We start from the raw sequence: 15156 nt of genomic DNA on the forward strand, positions 1-15156 counted from the left end.
GACCCTTCTTACTGTCTATGTTTTGAACCATTCCTGTGACTCTAGTTATAGATTCCGATGCTTCACTTTAGGTTTACGGTACCCCACTGACCTTCTCATTGTCGATGAAACACAGAAATTGCATCGGAATTAAATACAAAAGGCACAATGCCGACTTAAGTACAAGAAGACTGACTCTTCTTACTGTCTATGTTTTGAACCATTCCATTGACACTAGTTATAGATTCCGATGCTTCACTCCAGGTTTACTGTATCCCTTGGACCTTCTTAATGACGATGAAACACAGAAATTGCATCGGAATTAAATACAAAAGGCACAATGCCGACATAAGTACAAGAAGACTGACTCTTCTTACTGTCTATATTTTGAACCATTCCTGTGACACTAGGGATGGATTCCGATGCTTTACTTGAGGTTAACTGTCTCCCTTGGACCTACTTATTGACGATGAAACACAGAAATTGCATCGGAACTAAATACAAAAGGCACAATGCGACTTAAGTACAAGGAGACTGAGTCTTCTTACTGTCTATATTTGAATCTCTCCTCTGAGACCAGTTTTAGATTCCGATACTTCACCTCAGGTTTACTGTACCCCTTGGACCTTCGTATTCACGATGAAACACAGAGATTGCATCGGAATCAAACACAAAAGGCACAATGCCGACTTATATACAATAAGGCTGACACTTCTTACTGTCTATGCTTTGAACCATTCCTATGACACTAATTACAGATTCCGGCGCTTCACTCCCGGTTTACTGTACCCTTGGACCTTCTTATTGACGATGAAACACAGAAATTGCATCAGAATTAAATAGAAAAGGCACAATGCCGACTTAAGTACGCGAAGACTAACGCCTCTTACTGACTATGGTTTGAACCATTCCTGTCACACTAGTGATAGATTCCGATGCTTCACTTCAGGTTTACTGTATCCCTTGGACCTTCTTATTGACGATGAAACACAGATATGGCATCGGAATTAAATAGAAAAGGAAGAATGCCGACTTAAGTACAAGAAGACTGACACTTCTTACTGTCTTTGTTTTGAACCATTCCTGTGACACTAGTTATAGATTCCGATGCTTCACTTCAGGTTTGCTGTATCCCTCTGACCTTCCTATAGACGATGAAACAAAGAAATGCATCCGAATTAAATACAAAAGGCACAATGCCGACTTAAGTACAAAAAGACTGACTCTTCCTACTGTCTATGTTTTGACCATTCCTGTGACACTAGTTATAGATTCCGATGCTTCACTTCAGGTTTACTGTATCCCTCTGAACTTTTTATTGACGATGAATCACAGAAATTGCATCGGAATTAAATACAAAAGGCACAATGCCGACTTAACTACAAGAAGACTGAATCTTCTTACTCACTATGTTTTGAGCCATTCTTGTGACACTAGTTATAGATTCCGATGCTTCACTCCAGGTTTACCTTATCCCTTGGACCTTCTTATTGACGAAGAAACACAGAAATTGCAACGGAATGAAATACAAAAGGCACAATGCCGACTTTAGTTCAAGAAGACTGACCCTTCTTACTGTCTATGTTTTGAACCATTTCTGTGACTCTAGTTATAGATTCCGATGCTTCACTTCAGGTTTACAGTACCCCTCTGACGTTCTTATTGTCGATGAAACACAGAAATTGCATCGGAATTTTAATACAAAAGGCACAATGCCGACTTAAGTACAAGAAGACAGACTCTTCTTACTGTGTATGTTTTGAACCATTCCTGTGACACTAGTTATAGATTCCGATGCTTCACTCCAGGTTTACTGTATCCCTTGGACATTGTTATTGACGATGAAACACAGAAATTGCATCGGAATTAAATAGAAAAGGTACAATGCCGACTTAAGTACAAGAAGACTGACTCTTCTTACTGACTATGTATGAACCATTCCTGTGACACTAGTTATACATTCCGACGCTTCACTTCATGTTTACTGTATACCTTGGAACTTCTAATTGAGGATGAAACACAGAAATTGCCTCGGAATTAAATACAAAAGGCACAATGCCGACTTAAGGACAAGAAGACTGACTCTTCTTACTGTCTATGTTTTGAACCATTCCTGTGACACTAGTTATAGTTTCCGGTGCTTCAATTCCGGTCTACTGTATCCCATCGACCTTCTTATTCAGAATGAAACACAGAAATTGCATCGGAATTAAATACAAAAGGCACAATGCCGACTTAAGTACAAGAAGACTGACTCTTCCTACTGTCAATGTTTTGAACAATTCCTGTGACACTAGTTATAGATTCCGATGCTTCACTTCAGGTTTACTGTATCCCTTGGACCTTCTTATAGACGATGAAACACAGAAATTGCATCGGAGTTAAAAACAAAATTCACAATTCCGACTTAGGTACAAAAAGATTGACTCTTCTTACTGACTAAGTCTTGATCCATTCCTGTGACACTAGTTATAGATTCCGAAGCTTCACTTCAGGTTTACTGTATCCCTCTGAACTTTTTATTGACGATGAAACACAGAAATTGCATGGGAATTGAATACAAAAGGCACAATGCCGACTTAACTACAAGAAGACTGACTCTTCTTACTGCATATGTTTTGAACCATTCCTGTGACACTAGTTATAGATTCCGATGCTTCAATTCAGGTCTACTGTATCCCATCGACCTTCTTATTCACGATGAAACACAGAAATTGCATCGGAATTAAATACAACAGGCACAATGCCGACTTAAGTACAAGAAGACTGACTCTTCTTATTGACTACGTTTTGAACCATTCCTGTGACACTAGTTATAGATTCTGATGCTTCACTTCAGGTTTCCTGTACCCCTTGGACCTTCTTATTGACGATGAAACACATAAATTGCGTCGGAATTAAATGGAAAAGCACAATGCCGACTTAAGTGCAAGAAGACAGACTCCTTGTACTGTCTATGTTTTGAACCATTCCTGTGACACTAGTTATAGATTCCAATGCTTCACTTCAGGTTTACTGTATCCCTTGGGGCTTCTTATTGACGATGAAACATAGAAATTGCATCGGAATTAAATACAAAAGGCACAATACCGACTTAAGTACAAGAAGACTGACTCTTCTTACTGTCTATGTTTTGAACCATTCCTGTGACACTAGTTATAGATTCCGATGCTTCACTTCAGGTTTACTGTATCCCTTGGACCTTCTTATTGACGATGAAACACAGAAATTGCATCGGAATTAAATACAAAATGCACATTGCCGACTTAAGTACAAGAAGACTGACCCTTCCTACTTTCAATGTTTTGAACCATTCCTGTGACACTAGTTATAGATTCCGATGCTTCACTTCAGATTTACTGTAGCCCTCTGATCTTCTTATTGACGATGAAACACAGAAATTGTATCGGAATTAAATACAAAAGGCACAATGCCGAGTTAAGTACAAGAAGACTGACTCTTCCTACTGTCTATGTTTTGACCATTCCTGTGACTCCAGTTATAGATTCCGATGCTTCACTTCAGGTTTACTGTATCCCTCTGAACTTTTTATTGACGATGAATCACAGAAATTGCATCAGAATTAAATACAAAAGGCACAATGCCGACTTAACTACAAGAAGACCGACTCTTCTTACTGACTATGTTTTGAACCATTCTTGTGACACTAATTATAGATTCCGATGCTTCACTCCTGTTTTACCTTATCCCTTGGACCTTCTTATTGACGAAGAATCACAGAAATTGCATCGGAATTAAATACAAAAGGCACAATGCCGACTTTAGTTCAGGAAGACTGACCCTTCTTACTGTCTATGTTTTGAACCATTCCTGTGACTCTAGTTATAGATTCCGATGCTTCACTTTAGGTTTACGGTACCCCACTGACCTTCTTATTGTCGATGAAACACCGAAATTGCATCGGAATTAAATACAAAAGGCACAATGCCGACTTAAGTACAAGAAGACTGACTCTTCTTACTGTCTATGTTTTGAACCATTCCATTGACACTAGTTATAGATTCCGATGGTTCACTCCAGGTTTACTGTATCCCTTGGACCTTCTTAATGACGATGAAACACAGAAATTGCATCGGAATTAAATACAAAAGGCACAATGCCGACATAAGTACAAGAAGACTGACTCTTCTTACTGTCTATATTTTGAACCATTCCTGTGACACTAGGGATAGATTCCGATGCTTTACTTGAGGTTAACTGTATCCCTTGGACCTACTTATTGACGATGAAACACAGAAATTGCATCGGAACTAAATACAAAAGGCACAATGCGACTTAAGTACAAGGAGACTGAGTCTTCTTACTGTCTATATTTGAATCTCTCCTGTGAGACCAGTTTTAGATTCCGATACTTCACCTCAGGTTTACTGTACCCCTTGGACCTTCGTATTTACGATGAAACACAGAGATTGCATCGGAATCAAACACAAAAGGCACAATGCCGACTAAAGTACAATAAGGCTGACACTTCTTACTGTCTATGCTTTGAACCATTCCTGTGACACTAATTATAGATTCCGGTGCTTCACTCCAGGTTTACTGTACCCTTGGACCTTCTTATTGACGATGAAACACAGAAATTGCATCAGAATTAAATAGAAAAGGCACAATGCCGACATAAGTACGAGAAGACTAACGCCTCTTACTGACTATGGTTTGAACCATTCCTGTTACACTAGTGATACATTCCGATGCTTCACTTCAGGTTTACTGTATCCCTTGGACCTTCTTATTGACGATGAAACACAGATATGGCATCGGAATTAAATAGAAAAGGAACAATGCCGACTTAAGTACAAGAAGACTGACACTTCTTACTGTCTTTGTTTTGAACCATTCCTGTGACACTAGTTATAGATTCCGATGCTTCACTTCAGGTTTGCTGTATCCCTCTGACCTTCGTAAGGACGATGAAACAAAGAAATGCATCCGAATTAAATACAAAAGGCACAATGCCGACTTAAGTACAAGAAGACTGACTCTTCCTACTGTCTATGTTTTGACCATTCCTGTGACACTAGTTATAGATTCCGATGCTTCACTTCAGGTTTACTGTATCCCTCTGAACTTTTTATTGACGTTGAATCACAGAAATTGCATCGGAATTATATACAAAAGGCACAATGCCGACTTAACTACAAGAAGACTGAATCTTCTTACTGACTATGTTTTGAGCCATTCTTGTGACACTAGTTATAGATTCCGATGCTTCACTCCAGGTTTACCTTATCCCTTGGACCTTCTTATTGACGAAGAAACACAGAAATTGCAACGGAATGAAATACAAAAGGCACAATGCCGACTTTAGTACAAGAAGACTGACCCTTCTTAGTGTCTATGTTTTGAACCATTCCTGTGACTCTAGTTATAGATTCCGATGCTTCACTTCAGGTTTACGGTACCCCTCTGACGTTCTTATTGTCGATGAAACACAGAAATTGCATCGGAATTAAATACAAAAGGCACAATGCCGACTTAAGTACAAGAAGACAGACTCTTCTTACTGTGTATGTTTTGAACCATTCCATTGACACTAGTTATAGATTCCGATGCTTCACTCCCGGTTTACTGTATCCCTTGGACATTGTTATTGACGATGAAAAACAGAAATTGCATCGGAATTAAATAGAAAAGGTACAATGCCGACTTAAGTACAAGAAGACTGACTCTTCTTACTGACTATGTATGAACCATTCCTGTGACACTAGTTATACATTCCGACGCTTCACTTCATGTTTACTGTATACCTTGGAACTTCTAATTGAGGATGAAACACAGAAATTGCCTCGGAATTAAATACAAAAGGCACAATGCCGACTTAAGTACAAGAAGACTGACTCTTCCTACTGTCTATGTTTTGAACCATTCCTGTGACACTAGTTTTTTATTCCGATGTTTCAATTCAGGTTTGCTGTATCCCTCTGACCTTCTAATTGACGATGAAACACAGAAATTGCATCGGAATTAAATACAAAAGGCACAATGCCGACTTAAGGACAAGAAGACTGACTCTTCTTACTGTCTATGTTTTGAACCATTCCTGTGACACTAGTTATAGTTTCCGATGCTTCAATTCCGGTCTACTGTATCCCATCGACCTTCTTATTCAGAATGAAACACAGAAATTGCATCGGAATTAAATACAAAAGGCACAATGCCGACTTAAGTACAAGAAGACTGACTCTTCTTACTGTCTATGCTATGAACCATTCCTGTGACACTAGTTATACATTCCGATGCTTCACTTCAGGTTTACTGTATCCCTTGGACCTTCTTATTGACGATGAAACACAGAAATTGCGTCGGAATTAAATACAAAAGGCACAATGCCGACTTAAGTACAAGAAGACTGACTCTTCCTACTGTCAATGTTTTGAACAATTCCTGTGACACTAGTTATAGATTCCGATGCTTCACATCAGGTTTACTGTATCCCTTGGACCTTCTTATAGACGATGAAACACAGAAATTGCATCGGAATTAAAAACAAAATTCACAATTCCGACTTAGGTACAAAAAGATTGACTCTTCTTACTGACTAAGTCTTGATCCATTCCTTTGACACTAGTTATAGATTCCGAAGCTTCACTTCAGGTTTACTGTATCCCTCTGAACTTTTTATTGACGATGAAACACAGAAATTGCATGGGAATTGAATACAAAAGGCACAATGCCGACTTAACTACAAGAAGACTGACTCTTCTTACTGCATATGTTTTGAACCATTCCTGTGACACTAGTTATAGATTCCGATGCTTCTATTCAGGTCTACTGTATCCCATCGACCTTCTTATTCACGATGAAACACAGAAATTGCATCGGAATTAAATACAACAGGCACAATGCCGACTTAAGTACAAGAAGACTGACTCTTCTTATTGACTACGTTTTGAACCATTCCTGTGACACTAGTTATAGATTCTGATGCTTCACTTCAGGTTTCTTGTACCCCTTGGACCTTCTTATTGACGATGAAACACATAAATTGCGTCGGAATTAAATGGAAAAGCACAATGCCGACTTAAGTGCAAGAAGACAGACTCCTTGTACTGTCTATGTTTTGAACCATTCCTGTGACACTAGTTATAGATTCCAATGCTTCACTTCAGGTTTACTGTATCCCTTGGGGCTTCTTATTGACGATGAAACATAGAAATTGCATCGGAATTAGATACAAAAGGCACAATACCGACTTAAGTACAAGAAGACTGACTCTTCTTACTGTCTATGTTTTGAACCATTCCTGTGACACTAGTTATAGATTCCGATGCTTCACTTCAGGTTTACTGTATCCCTTGGACCTTCTTATTGACGATGAAACACAGAAATTGGATCGGAATTAAATACAAAATGCACATTGCCGACTTAAGTACAAGAAGACTGACCCTTCCTACTTTCAATGATTTGAACCATTCCTGTGACACTAGTTATAGATTCCGATGCTTCACTTCAGATTTACTGTAGCCCTCTGATCTTCTTATTGACGATGAAACACAGAAATTGTATCGGAATTAAATACAAAAGGCACAATGCCGAGTTAAGTACAAGAAGACTGACTCTTATTACTGTCTATGTTTTGAACCATTCCAGTGACACTAGTTATAGATTCCGATGCTTCGCTTCAGGTTTACTGTGTCCGTTGGACCTTCTTATTGACGATGAAACACAGAAATTGCATCGGAATTAAACACAAAAGGCACAATGCCGACTTAAGTACAAAAAGACTGACTCTTCTTACTGACTAAGTTTTGAACCATTCCTGTGACACTAGTTATAGATTCCGATGCTCACTTCAGGTTTACTGTATCCCTCTGACATTCTTATTGACGATGAAACACAGAAATTGCATCGGAATTAAATAGAAAATGCACAATACCGACTTAAGTACTAGGCGACTGACTTTTCTTACTGTCTATGTTTTGAAGCATTCCTGTGACACTAGTTATAGATTTTGATGCTTCACTTCAGGTTTTCTGTATACCTTGGACCTTCTTATTGACGATGAAACACAGAAATTGCATCGGAATTAAATACAAGAGGCACAATGCCGACTTATGTACAAGAAGACCGTCTCTTCCTACCGACGATGTTTTGAACCCTTCCTGTGACACTAGTTATAGATTCCGATGCTTCACTTCAGCTTTACTGTATCCCTTGGACCTTCTTATTGACGATGAAACACAGAAATTGCATCGGAATTAAATACAAAAGGCACAATGCCGACTGAAGTACAAGAAGACTGACTCTTCTTACTGTCTATGATTTGAACCATTCCATTGACACTAGTTATAGATTTTGATGCTCACTCCAGGTTTACTGTATCCCTTTGCCCTTGTTATTGACGATGAAACACAGAAATTGCATTGGAATTAAGTAGAAAAGGCACAATGCAGACTTAAGTACAAGAAGACTGACTCTTCTTACTGACTATGTTTTGAACCATTCCTGTGACACAAGTTATAGATTCCGATGATTCACTTCAGGTTAACTGTATCCCTTGGACCGTCTTATTGAAGATGAAACACAGAAATTGCATCGGAATTAAGTACAAAAGGCAAAATGACAACTTAAGTACACGAAGACTGACTCTACTTACTGTCTATGTTTTGAACCATTCCTGTGACACTAGTTATAGATTCCGATGCTACACTCCAGGTTTACTGTATCCTTGGACCTTGTTATTGACGATGAAACACAGAAATTGCATCGGAATTGAATACAAAAGGCGCAATGCCGACTAAAGTACAAGAAGACTGACTATTCCTACTATCTATGTTTTGAACCATTCCATTGACACTAGTTATAGATTCCGGTGCTTCACTCCAGGTATACTGTTTCCCTTGGACCTTCCTATAGACGATGAAACAAAGAAATTGCATCCGAATTAAATACAAAAAGGCACAATGCCGACTTAAGTACAAGAAAACTGACTCTTCTTACGGTTTATGTTTTGAACCATTCCTGTGACACTAGTTATAGATTCCGATGCTTCACTACAGGTTTACTGTATCCCTTGGACCTTCTTATTGACTATGAAACACAGGAATTGCATCGGAATTGAATACAAAAGGCGCAATGCCGACTAAAGTACATGAAGACTGACTCTTCTTGAACCATTCCTGTGACACTAGTAATAGATTCCGGTGCTTCACTCCAGGTTTACTGTACCCTTGCACGTTGTTATTGACGATGAAACACAGAAATTGCATCGGAATTGAATACAAAAGGCGCAATGCCGACTAAAGTACAAGAAGACTGACTATTCCTACTATCTATGTTTTGAACCATTCCATTGACACTAGTTATAGATTCCGGTGCTTCACTCCAGGTATACTGTTTCCCTTGGACCTTCCTATAGACGATGAAACAAAGAAATTGCATCCGAATTAAATACAAAAAGGCACAATGCCGACTTAAGTACAAGAAAACTGACTCTTCTTACGGTTTATGTTTTGAACCATTCCTGTGACACTAGTTATAGATTCCGATGCTTCACTTCAGGTTTACTGTATCGCTTGGACCCTCTTATTGACGATGAAACACAGAAATTGCATCGGAATTAAATACAAAAGGCACAATGCCGACTTAAGTTCAAGAAGACTGACTCTTCCTACTGTCAATGTTTTGAACAATTCCTGTGACACTAGTTAAGGATTCCGATGCTTCACTTCAGGTTTACTGTATCCCTTGGACCTTCTTATAGACGATGAAACACAGAAATTGCATCGGAATTAAAAACAAAATTCACAATTCCGACTTAAGTACAAAAAGACTGACTCTTCTTACTGACTAAGTCTTGATCCATTCCTGTGACACTAGTTATAGATTCCGAAGCTTCACTTCAGGTTTACTGTATCCCTCTGATCTTTTTATTGACGATGAAACACAGAAATTCCATGGGAATTGAATACAAAAGGCACAATGCCGACTTAACTACAAGAAGACTGTCTCTTCTTACTGCATATGTTTTGAACCATTCCTGTGACACTAGTTATAGATTCCGATGCTTCAATTCAGGTCTACTGTATCCCATCGACCTTCTTATTCACGATGAAACACAGAAATTGGATCGGAATTAAATACAATAGGCACAATGCCGACTTAAGTACAAGAAGACTGACTCTTCTTATTGACTACGTTTTGAACAATTCCTGTGACACTAGTTATAGATTCTGATGCTTCACTTCAGGTTTCTTGTACCCCTTGGACCTTCTTATTGACGATGAAACACATAAATCGCGTCGGAATTAAATAGAAAAGCACAATGCCGACTTAAGTACAAGAAGACAGACTCCTTGTACTGTGTATGTTTTGAACCATTCCTGTGACACTAGTTATAGATTCCAATGCTTCACTTCAGGTTTACTGTATCCCTTGGGGCTTCTTATTGACGATGAAACATAGAAATTGCATCGGAATTAAATACAAAAGGCACAATACCGACTTAAGTACAAGAAGACTGACTCTTCTTACTGTCTATGTTTTGAACCTTTCCTGTGACACTAGTTATAGATTCCGATGCTTCACTTCGGTTTACTGTATCCCTTGGACCTTCTTATTGACGATGAAACACAGAAATTGCATCGGAATTAAATACAAAATGCACATTGCCGACTCAAGTACAAGAAGACTGACTCTTCCTACTTTCAATGTTTTGAACCATTCTTGTGACACTAGTAATAGATTCCGATGCTTCACTTCAGGTTTACTGTACCCCTCTGATCTTCTTATTGACGATGAAACACAGAAATTGTATCGGAATTAAATACAAAAGGCACAATGCCGAGTTAAGTACAAGAAGACTGACTTTTATTACTGTCTATGTTTTGAACCATTCCAGTGACACTAGTTATAGATTCCGATGCTTCGCTTCAGGTTTACTGTGTCCCTTGGACCTTCTTATTGACGATGAAACACAGAAATTGCATCGGAATTAAACACAAAAGGCACAATGCCGACTTAAGTACAAAAAGACTGACTCTTCTTACTGACTAAGTTTTGAACCATTCCTGTGACACTAGTTATAGATTCCGATGCTCACTTCAGGTTTACTGTATCCCTCTGACCTTCTTATTGACGATGAAACACAGAAAATGCATCGGAATTAAATAGAAAATGCACAATACCGACTTAAGTACTAGGCGACTGACTTTTCTTACTGTCGATGTTTTGAACCATTCCTGTGACGCTAGTTATAGATTTTGATGCTTCACTTCAGGTTTTCTGTATACCTTGGACCTTCTTATTGACGATGAAACGCAGAAATTGCATCGGAATTAAATACAAAAGGCACAATGCCGACTTATGTACAAGAAGACCGTCTCTTCCTACCGACGTTGTTTTGAACCCTTCCTGTGACACTAGTTATAGATTCCGATGCTTCACTTCAGGTTTACTGTATCCCTTGGACCTTCTTATTGACAATGAAACACAGAAATTGCATCGGAATTAAATACAAAAGGCACAATGCCGACTGAAGTACAAGAGGACTGACTCTTCTTACTGTGTATGATTTGAACCATTCCATTGACACTAGTTATAGATTTTGATGCTCACTCCAGGTTTACTGTATCCCTTTGCCCTTGTTATTGACGATGAAACACAGAAATTGCATTGGAATTAAGTAGAAAAGGCACAATGCAGACTTAAGTACAAGAAGACTGACTCTTCTTACTGACTATGTTTTGAACCATTCCTGTGACACAAGTTATAGATTCCGATGATTCACTTCAGGTTAACTGTATCCCTTGGACCGTCTTATTGACGATGAAACACAGAAATTGCATCGGAATTAAGTACATAAGGCAAAATGACGACTTAAGTACACGAAGACTGACTCTACTTACTGTCTATGTTTTGAACCATTCCTGTGACACTAGTTATAGATTCCGATGCTACACTCCAGGTTTACTGTATCCTTGGACCTTGTTATTGACGATGAAACACAGAAATTGTATCGGAATTAAATACAAAAGGCACAATGCCGACATAAGGACAAGAAGACTGACTCTTCTTACTGACTTTGTTTTGAACCATTCCTGTGACACTAGTTATAGATTGTGATGCTTCACTTCAGGTTTACTGTATCCCTTGGACTTCCTTATTGACGATGAAACACAGAAATTGCCTCGGAATTAAATACAAAAGGCACAATGCCGACTTAAGGACAAGAAGACTGACTCTACTTACTGTCTATGTTTTGAACCATTCCTGTGACACTAGTTATACTTTCCGATGCTTCAATTCAGGTCTACTGTATCACATCGACCTTCTTATTCACAATGAAACACAGAAATTGCATCGGAATTAAATACAAATAGCACAATGCCGACTTAAGTAGAAGAAGACTGACTCTTCTTACTGTCTATGTTATGAACGATTCCTGTGACACTAGTTAAACATTCCGATGCTTCACTTCAGGTTTACTGTATCCCTTGGACCTTCTTATTGACGATGAAACACAGAAATTGCATCGGAATTAAATACAAAAGGCACAATGCCGACTTAAGTACAAGAAGACTGACTCTTCCTACTGTCAATGTTTTGAACAATTCCTGTGACACTAGTTATAGATTCCGATGCTTCACTTCAGGTTTACTGTATACCTTGGACCTTCTTATAGACGATGAAACACAGAAATTGCATCGGAATTAAACACAAAATTCACAATTCGGACTTAAGTACAAAAAGACTGACTCTTCTTACTGACTAAGTCTTGAACCATTCCTGTGACACTAGTTATAGATTCCGAAGCTTCACTTCCGGTTTACTGTATCCCTCTGAACTTTTTATTGACGATGAAACACAGAAATTGCATGGGAAATGAATACAAAAGGCACAATGCCGACTTAACTACAAGAAGACTGACTCTTCTTAATGACTATGCTTTGAACCATTCTTGTGACACTAGTTATAGATTCCGATGGTTCACTCCATGTTTACTGTATCCCTTGGACCTTCGAATTGACGAAGAAACACAGAAATTAAATCGGAATTAAATACAAAAGGTACAATGCCTACTTTAGGTCAAGAAGACTGATTCTTCTTACTGTCTATGTTTTGAAGCATTCCTGTGACTCTAGTTATAGATTCCGATGCTTCGCTTCAGGTTTACGGTACCCCTCTGACCTTCTTACTTACGATGAAACACAGAAATTGCATCTGAATTAAGTACAAAAGGCACAATGCCGACTTAAGTACAAGAAGACTGACTCTTCTTACTGCATATGTTTTGAACCATTCCTGAGACACTAGTTATAGATTCCGATGCTTCAATTCAGGTCTACTGTATCCCATCGACCTTCTTATTCACGATGAAACACAGAAATTGCATCGGAATTAAATACAATAGGCACAATGCCGACTTAAGTACAAGAAGACTGACTCTTCTTATCTCTATGTTTTGAACCATTCCTGTGACACTATTTATAGATTCTGATGCTTCACTTCAGGTTTCTTGTACCCCTTGGACCTTCTTATTGACGATGAAACACATAAATTGCGTCGGAATTTAATAGATAAGCACAATGCCGACTTAAGTACAAGAAGACTGACTCCTTGTAATGTCTATGTTTTGAACCATTCCTGTGACACTAGTTATAGATTCCAATGCTTCACTTCAGGTTTACGGTATCCCTTGGGGCTTCGTATTGACAATGAAACATAGAAATTGCATCGAAATTAAATACAAAAGGCACAATACCGACTTAAGTACAAGAAGACTGACTCTTCTTACTGTCTATGTTTTGAACCATTCCTGTGACACTAGTTATAGATTCCGATGCTTCACTTCAGGTTTAATGTAGCCCTCTGATAATCTTATTGACAATGAAACACAGAAATTGTATCGGAATTAAATACAAAAGGCACGATGCCGAGTTAAGTACAAGAAGACTGACTCTTATTACTGTCTATGTTTTGAACCATTCCTGTGACACTAGTTATAGATTCCGATGCTCACTTCAGGTTTACTGTATCCCTTTGACCTTCTTATTGACGATGAAACACAGAAATTGCATCGGAATTAAATAGAAAATGCACAATACCGACTTAAGTACTAGGCGACTGACTTTTCTTACTGTCTATGTTTTGAAATATTCCTGTGACGCTAGTTATAGATTTTGATGCTTCACTTCAGGTTTTCTGTATCCCTTGGACCTTGTTATTGACGATGAAACACAGAAATTGCATCGGAATTAAATACAAAAGGCACAATGCCGACTTATGTACAAGAAGACCGTCTCTTCCTACTGACGATGTTTTGAACCCTTCCTGTGACACTAGTTATAGATTCCGATCCTTCACGTCAGGTTTACTGTATCCCTTGGAGCTTCTTATTGACGATGAAACACAGAAATTGCATCGGAATTAAATACAAAAGGCACAATGCCGACTGAAGTACAAGAAGACTGACTCTTCTTACTGTCTATGATTGGAACCATTCCATTGACACTAGTTATAGATTTTGATGCTATCTCCAGGTTTAATGTATCCCTTTGCCCTTGTTATTGACGATGAAACACAGAAATTGCATTGGAATTAAGTAGAAAAGGCACAATGCCGACTTAAGTACAAGAAGACTGACTCTTCTTACTGACTATGTTTTGAACCATTCCTGTGACACAAGTTATAGATTCCGATGATTCACTTCAGGTTAACTGTATCCCTTGGACCGTCTTATTGTCGATGAAACACAGAAATTGCATCGGAATTAAATACAAAAGGCAAAATGACGACTTAAGTACACGAAGACTGACTCTACTTACTGTCTATGTTTTGAACCATTCCTGTGACACTAGTTATAGATTCCGATGCTACACTCCAGGTTTACTGTATCCTTGGACCTTGTTGTTGACGATGAAACACAGAAATTGCATCGGAATTAAATACAAAAGGCACAATGCCGACATAAGGACAAGAAGACTGACTCTTCTTACTGGCTTTGTTTTGAACCATTCCTGTGACACTAGTTATAGATTGTGATGCTTCACTCCAGGTTTACTGTACCCTTGGACCTTCTTTTTGACGATGAAACACAGAAATTGCATCAGAATTAAATAGAAAAGGCACAATGCCGACTTAAGTACGAGAAGACTAACGCCTCTTACTGACTATGGTTTGAACCATTCCTGTGACACTAGTGATAGATTCCGATGC

This window comes from Schistocerca piceifrons, chromosome 9 (genome assembly GCF_021461385.2).
Source record: "Schistocerca piceifrons isolate TAMUIC-IGC-003096 chromosome 9, iqSchPice1.1, whole genome shotgun sequence".
Classification (NCBI taxonomy): domain Eukaryota; kingdom Metazoa; phylum Arthropoda; class Insecta; order Orthoptera; family Acrididae; genus Schistocerca; species Schistocerca piceifrons.